This window comes from Sinocyclocheilus anshuiensis, unplaced genomic scaffold (assembly GCF_001515605.1).
Source record: "Sinocyclocheilus anshuiensis isolate Anshui unplaced genomic scaffold, SAMN03320099.WGS_v1.1 scaffold1568, whole genome shotgun sequence".
Taxonomy (NCBI): Eukaryota; Metazoa; Chordata; class Actinopteri; order Cypriniformes; family Cyprinidae; genus Sinocyclocheilus; species Sinocyclocheilus anshuiensis.
The window spans coordinates 310,535-317,227 of NW_015554307.1; positions in this window are offsets into that span (position 1 = coordinate 310,535).

Consider the following 6,693-nt stretch of genomic DNA (forward strand, 5'->3'; position numbering starts at 1 on the left):
CTTTTTTTTTTTTTTTTTGATTCACAAATTAAAAAAATTAAAAATGCAGTTCATACACAGAATGACTTGAATACATCTCCATGATGAGCATGTGTTTAATTATTATTTTTTTAAAGACATTTTAAATTCTAAATTAATTTTTGATATAATTTGGAATTTAATCGAATTCTTCTCTGAAGTATTCTCAGCTGCATAATCAATGACAAATAAAGGTGTCTGTCTCTTAAATGCAAAGAAAGATCATTTATAAAAACTATTTAAAAAAACATAAAAGTTAGTACAAATTCATTTTATTTTCATATGGTTTTGAAAAACATTTGTAAAATACGTTGCAAAAATAAATGTCACACTCAACAATATTTCTCCAAAAAATTACCTTGAAAAGATGCGTTATTGTTTTTTGTTTTTACTTGTGTGTGTGTGTGTGTGTGTGTGTATATATATATATATATATATATATAATAAAAAATTATATTTTCATGCAAATTAAACGCTATATATATGAAACTTTTGTGTACTCTAGCTTATGTGATCTAAGAAAAAGTTTTGCAAGCAAAAGCAAAATCACTGAAATATAATTTCTCCATCCATCTAATATATATATATATATATATATATATTAAAGTTACATCAGTTCAACATGAAAACAAAAGGACGTCATTCTATGAATATGACTGACAATATCATGTGCCAAAATGAGATGCTGATGCTGACATCTACAAATGCCCTTTACACACATCTCTTCTGCTGAATTCACTTCTCTTTCTCTCACTTCAGATTTGAGAAGTGTGCCATTGTAAGTCAGCGGGATAACTTGGATCAGTCATTGACAAGAACATTGCCTCGGGGTCTGACAGACTGAACCGTCACACATCCGTCAGCCCTTCTGACTTCACTGCCTTTACAAGCTGAAAGACACAGATGATTAATATTTCTTTAAAAGCCTGCTCTAATCACCTGCTCTCGCAGAATATAAATCCAAAACACAATGCCCTCAGCAAGACATCCTTCCCTGCCGAGCAGCGTTTGCGGGCTGCGGCGCCATTCGTACCTCTGAAAACAGAAAGTACATTTCTAAAAGGGTTGTAGTAGCTCTGGCCTTGAGGCGAAATAAGAAGTAGAATCAGGAAGGAAAGCCTGGGACTCAATGTCTAACTAGATCAGACCTTTTTTCTAAGGGTTCTTATCTATCATGGTTTTGCAGCTAAAAGTACTCCGCCCTTACTCTGCCGTTTCCACTGAAGAGACACTGAGAGGCTGAGAGAGGTAGATAAATGAGGTGAAAATAAGAAAAAAGGGAGAACGGGAAACAGAAAGGCAGAGAAAGAGATTAGGAGAGAAAGATAAATGGTTTCTTCAACTGCAGGCAATTTCATGTCCTAAGGGGTTGATTTGTGTCAAAATTTCTGCTTTATTGTTTTTGCTATAAAACTGTCTTGGAATATTTTTTTTACAATGACTTCATAATTTCTTTTTGCTACTTTTGAAATGCCTTTAAGTAAAGGTTTTATTCTTTGCTCATGTATTCGTTTGCTCTCCAAGACTTTCAGTCTTAAACTATAAAATAAAATATATTTTGTCATAATAATATACAGTATATTTTATTATATTATTTTATTAAAATAAAATAAGAATATAAAAATACATTTAAAAATATGTGTCTCATATTATGTGTCTCGTGTATTTTTTAAGCTCTTTACTGACATTAATGTCTCCATGGTAAGTAATAAAAAAAAAGTTATTACATTGGCAAAAATTGTTGATTGTTGTGGAAATAGTCTTATTCAATACTGAATAAGAAATACTGAAACTGGTAATATTTCCCTCTTTCATTAGATATCATAATTATATTATTGTCTATTTATTATTCAGTACTGAGTTTTTAATCTTTTTGTATTTTCTACACACACACACACACACACACACACAAACAATTGTGGCACCATTTCCACAAGAACCATTTTTGCCCATTTAATAACATTATTTTTTATTGTACTTATTTACCATGGAAACAACAGTACCAGTGAAGAGCTTAAGAAATATGAGACTCATAATGTGTTAAGAAAACAGAAAAATCAAGGTAAATATCACTTTTGCACAGAATAATCCTGTGAGTCCTTTTCAGTCTAGCTTTGATTTTGTCAAATTATGCAAAAAGTATGACAATGTTATTAGATTGTGTGATTTAGGATACATTAAATCCTATTCTACAGTATGAATCTCAGCAAGGCATAGGAGTTAGACATTTTACTCAAAAATGTTTTTAGATGTCATTTCTCACAGAATGCTATTGAACACAATACATCATTTGAGTTGTAGAAATGACACTGTGGTGGAAAACTTTACTTTTGGGGGGGGGAGAAAGAATTCTCCTGTGATGCATGTATGTACACTAGTGTAAATGTGCCTGTGAAATATGCCTGTAGTTGATGAAAGACCCCAAAAAAGAGTCCAGAATCATGACAAATGCCGAGCTCTAACATCAGGTAAAATCGAACAGCTCAAGATACTGTGCAGGGAGAAAATACAGCCCAATTGATGTCACCTTGTCATAAATAGACAGACTGAACCTGATATATTCACCTGGATAAGATGAGAAAGTGTGGATTATATAAGTCATATTGAATTACTCCTTGCAGCTCTTTTAACTGTCATTGGTAACTCCAGAAGAAGTCTGACCAGAAGTGCTTTAACTGTACGCACTTTGAGCAATATGTAGTGCATGTATAGGTAGAGGCAGGTGGTTACAGATAACATAGAGATGATTGATGGGAGAGTAAATAGGCTGAAACTTTTGATTCAGGCATCATCGCCACGGTAACAAGCTGGAAAATATGATTTTCTTTTGAGTGATTTGTTCCAATCTGATTTGACAGGGAGCGTGACAAGAATCTCTAAGGACTGAGTCTCATCTCCTAACCTGTCCACTTTTCCTTCATCTTTCACAGCTTTTTTCCTTGCTGTTCCCTAAAATAAAATGTTGTTGCTCAAAGGTTTCTCTATTATAGCGCATCATTCATAATTGAGTTCTCAGTAAGCACTTTGTCTTAAAATTCCCTGAAAACACACACAGATGAGCAGAGCCATTACTGATTCCAAATTACATGACAAAAATTGTTGTTAGTAACGTAATCTATTATTACATTACACATTTTAGGTATAATCAGACTACTTTTAGATTACTTTTGGCCTTTCTCGTTTATCACATTGATTTAAATACGATACACTTACCATACGTACCATATTTATATAAAAATACAAAGACTGTTCCAAATTCCATTCATTGTTATTAACAACATGAAGTGCATTAAACATTACATTACGTCAAGGTTTCCCGCAATGTGGTTTGAGAAGAAACTGCAGGGGGTTTGTGATTTTAATGAAAAGCTAATAATTGATTTAATCATAAAAATATTAAATTAAAATAATTCATTTTAAAATCAATCAAAATAAAACACGTACTAAAATATTTTATATATTTCTTTTTTTAATTAAATATTTTATTTGTTTACCTATGTCATGTCACCATAACTAACCAACTAGAACCATTAACATGCAAATGTGATACTTCATTATTAAAATATTTATTTTAAAATCTCAGGAGTACCTGAAGTAAATATATTAGGTGAAATAAGCTCAGATGACTAAACAAGTTTGTGAATATTAATTTAATAATTTAATAATTTAATAATTTTTAATTTATTTTAATGTGTTTGAAAGACAAAAGCCTTCCAAAGACATATAAATACATGGTTAAATAACCTACTGAGTGATAATTCAAATAAAAATTAATATGTTCATCAGTAGTTGAATGTTCTTGCAATGTTGCAATGTGCAATGCAATGCTGAAACACTTCTTAAAGGGGTCATATGATGTTGCTAAAAAGAACATTATTTAAATGATTTTTTTTTTTTTGTAAATTCAGTGGTCAAATGCTGTGTCTTCCACAAAACTCAAAGACTTTCTGAGTGTATATAAGCGGTAGGCTATTTTAGAGAGGAAAACTGAAAAGATGAAAAAGAGGAATTATGGAGAATCAATAAATTATGAATAATTTATTGCTATTAATATGTAATCATGTAATCGATAAAAAAAGTAACTGTAGTCTGATTATGAGTATTTTAAAATGTAATTTAATCTAATTGCAAGTTCTTAATATTTGGAATCTGATTACATAATCCAGATTACATGTAATCAGTTACAACCCAGCTCTGCAGATGAGACAGATGCTGACAAGCAGTAAGCATAATTTGGTTTTGGAAGTATCTGATGAGAAATGTTTGTAAATCTGACCACAAAAGAACCAAACAAAATGGTGAGGATATCTCAATTGTGCTTTTTCTTTCCTATGGGGGCTCTATCACGTAAAGTCTGAGTATTAATATCAGGATCATCATAGTCTTAGTGGTTCACTGCAGCCGGTGGAAATATGTGAGAGTTGTGTTGGTGGTTGCTGTGGTGATTGTTGCTGTGGTGACCATGTCCGGTCCCCCACGAAGGGCTTGTGTTAGGAGGCCTTCCCATTAGCTGCTATAATGAGGCATTTTCTCCTCTCAGTGGGCATACGCCCACCCTCCATATCAAGATGGCTACACACTACAAACACGGTGCTAACAGACACATTTGTTAAGGCGTGAAACTGTTGATCATGTTGACAAGACTGATGTTCCCAAAAAGTACAAAACACAAACACACAACAGCGAGTATTAAACTGGAACACCTCGTTCATTAGTGTTCAAAATAAGTTCAAAAATCAACTTATGTTAATAAATGTGACTGACTGTATGTTTAAATTTATGCTTTTTCTTCCAGTTTTAAGCATGTTAGACAGGATCCTGGTCACAGTAAACAAGGAAATATAAAGGTAATAGGTAATACGAAATACACAATATGTCCATTGTATTTCTATTACTTTATCATTTAATTCATGAATATATATATATATATATATATATATACATATATACAGTGGCGATCAACATTAGAAAAAAATGCTATAATTTCCCAAATTTCAAGTTATCCTAACAGGAGTAGATGGGCAGTTTTTTAAGCATATTTCATAAATTAATTGTATTCTGAAGCACAGTATAAAAACTTCAATGAGATATTTGAAAAAAAAAACTCTGATTAAAATTAGAGAACACTTACATATACCTACAAGTTATGGGTTTTACTCTGGCACCTGGTGCTAATTTCCTTAATTATATGACAAATCCTTTTTAATTGGCAATTTTCCTCCAATTTTCACTGAGACTGTAAGATGGTGGGCCGCTCTAAGGTGACTGAAACCCTGCAACAGGAGGATCTACAGATGAAGGTCAAAGGGATGACCCTTTTAGCCATTGCAAGAGAAGTTGGTCATTCCAAATCTATGATTTCTCGAATATTGCAGCTTTACAATGTCACTAACTCATTCGAGTCCCCCAAAAAGGCTGGTCGTCCACATAAGACAAATGCACAAGACAGGATAATGAGAAGACTCTCAATGAGGAATCGGTTCAACACTGCAGCTGGAATTGCTTGCCAGTTCAGCAATGAACAGTATAAGGATTTGTCTCGGCATGTTTAAGAGAAGTTGGACTGAAAGCGCACTCTGCAGTGACCAAGCCTCTCATCAGCAAAATTAATCAAAAAGCTAGGCTCACCTTTGCTGAGGAGCATGTTGTGTGAAGAGAGGAGAACTGGTCCAAAGTTCACTTTAGTGATGAGAGCAAGTTTAATTTATTGGGTCTGATGGGAAAGTTTTGTTTGGCATCAATCTGACGAAAGACTGAAGCCCAAGAACGTAAAGTCAGTGAAAGGTGGAGGAGGAAGTGTCATGGTTTGGGGGATGTTTTCTGCAGCAGGAGTTGGACCTCTTATACAGCTACATGGCAGAGTGAATGCAAATGTTTATCAGAACCTTCAGCAACATGTGGTTCTTTCCCTGTGTTCATTGCCCAATCAGCCAGAAATTTTCATGAAGGACACTGCCCACTGTCACACAGTAAAACAAGTAAAGCAGTTCCTTGAAGCTAAGAACATTGAAATAATGAAATGGCCAGGCCAGGGTCCTGATCTAAACCTGACTGAAAATCTCTGGAAAATCCTTGGCGACAAAGTTAAGGCAAAGAAACCCACTACAGTCACTGCACTGTGGAAGAGACTGGAAGAAGAGTGGACCAAGATCACACCAGAGCAGTGATATCCTGTGGCCACAGATGTACTGAATTAATTCAAAGCAAGGGCCTGTAGACTTACTAATTTCTGACAGCTGTAACCCTCCAAAGTTTTAGTTGTAATCTTTGTGATTTTGAGCGATGAAGATTAACAATATTTCAGAAAAAAATCAAGTAAAAATCAAGTATTTATAGATTGTGCTCTAACTTTGATCTCCACTGTATATATGCACATGTATATATATATATTCTTGTTTTGTGTGTGTGTGTGTGCGTGCGTGCGTGCGATGTGTGTACCTGTTTTTCTATTCTGGTGGGGACTTAAACCTGAATACACACAGACTCATGGGGACTCATGTCACGGTGGGGACCTAAATTGATGTCCCCACGGGTAAAAAAGCTAATAAATCACACAGTTTTTTTAAAATCTAAAAAAATCTAAGGGGTAGGTTTAGGTGTAGGGCAATAGAATATAAGGTCTGTACAGTAGAAAAACCATTACGCCTATGGAGAGTCCCCACAAGGATAGCTGAC